This window comes from Buceros rhinoceros, unplaced genomic scaffold, assembly GCF_000710305.1.
Source record: "Buceros rhinoceros silvestris isolate BGI_N320 unplaced genomic scaffold, ASM71030v1 scaffold2547, whole genome shotgun sequence".
In the NCBI taxonomy this organism is placed as follows: domain Eukaryota; kingdom Metazoa; phylum Chordata; class Aves; order Bucerotiformes; family Bucerotidae; genus Buceros; species Buceros rhinoceros.
Window position 1 is genome coordinate 48,527 of NW_010423748.1, and position 1,390 is coordinate 49,916.

The window sequence follows — 1,390 nt, forward strand, 5'->3', positions numbered from 1 at the left end:
AGATGTAGATATTTTACGGCTGGGACAGCCACTAGATGAATGACAGATGCTCTCTATTAACTCCTCCCCCTTCCCAAAGGGGAAGAGAAAGGGAATGAGACTTATCACAGAATCACAGAATAGTAGGGATTGGAAGGGACCTCTAGGGATCATCTAGTCCAACCCATCTGCTAAAGCAGGTTCACTTAGAGCAAGTTGCACAGGAACACATAACCTTGCCCTTGTTGAACTTCATTAGGTTCCCCTTCACCCAACTCTCCAGCCTGTCCAGGTCTTACTGACTGTCAGCACAGCCTTCTGGTGTGTCAGCCACTCCTCCCAGTTTTGTATCATCAGCAAACTGGCTGAGGGTACTTTCCATCCCTTCATCCAGGACATTGATGAATATGTTGACAAGACTGGACTGTTAAGGGTCGAGGTCCCGAGGTGATAACCCTTCGAATTCCTTAACGAGTACTGACCCCTGGGGAACACTGCTAGTTACAGGCCTCTGGCCAGACTCTGTGCCACTGATCACAACCCTCTGACCTCTGTCATTCAGCCAGTTCTCAATCCACCTCACTGTCCACTCATCCAACCCACACTTCATAAGCTTCCCTATGAGGATGAGACAGTGTCAAAAGCCTTGCTGGAGTTGAGGTACACAACATCCACTGCTCTCCCCTTATCTACCCAGACTGTCACACCATCAAGAAGGCTACCAGATTAGTCAAGCATGATTTCCCTTTGGTGAATCTACTACTCCCAATAACCTTCTTTTCCTCCACATGCTTAGAGGTGACCTCCAGAATGAGCTGTTCTATCACCTTTCTGGTGATGGAGGTGTGGCTGACTGGCCTGTCACTTCCTGGGTCCTCCTTCTTGCCCTTTTTGAAGGCTGTATTGACAGTCCTCCAGTCCTCAGGCAGCTCTCCTGATCTCCATGACCTTTCAAAAATGAATGAGAGTATCTTAGCAATAACATCAGCCAGCTCCTTCAGCACTGATGGGTGCATCCCATCGGGGCCAAGTATTTGTGGGTGGCCAGCTTGCCTGAAACCCTTAACCCAATCCTCCTCAACCAAGGGAGAGTCTGCCTTCCTCCAGACTTCCTCTCTTGCCTCCAGGGACTGGGATTCCTGAGGGCTGGCCTTAGTAGTAAAGGCTGAAGCAAAGAAGGCATTCAGCACCTCCACCTCCTCTGTATCCTCCATCACCAGGGCACCTACTTCATTCAGCAGCCAGCCCACATTTTCCCTAGTCTTGCTTTTGCTACTGATGTGCTTGAAGAAGCCTTTTTTGTCTTTTACATCCTTTGCCAGATTTGGTATCAAGAGTGCCTTAACCTTGTGGATCGGAAAAATAAAACAGCTTTAATAGAAATAATAACAATAAAATTAAATATATACAA

At 47.7% G+C, this 1,390-nt stretch overlaps 1 pseudogene; it reads right to left on the reverse strand.

Annotated features, from left to right (window-relative positions):
* LOC104497268 overlaps positions 1 to 1,325 on the reverse strand; it is a 42,707-nt pseudogene extending 41,382 nt beyond the window's left edge.
* Between the last annotated feature and the right edge of the window lie 65 nt (positions 1,326 to 1,390).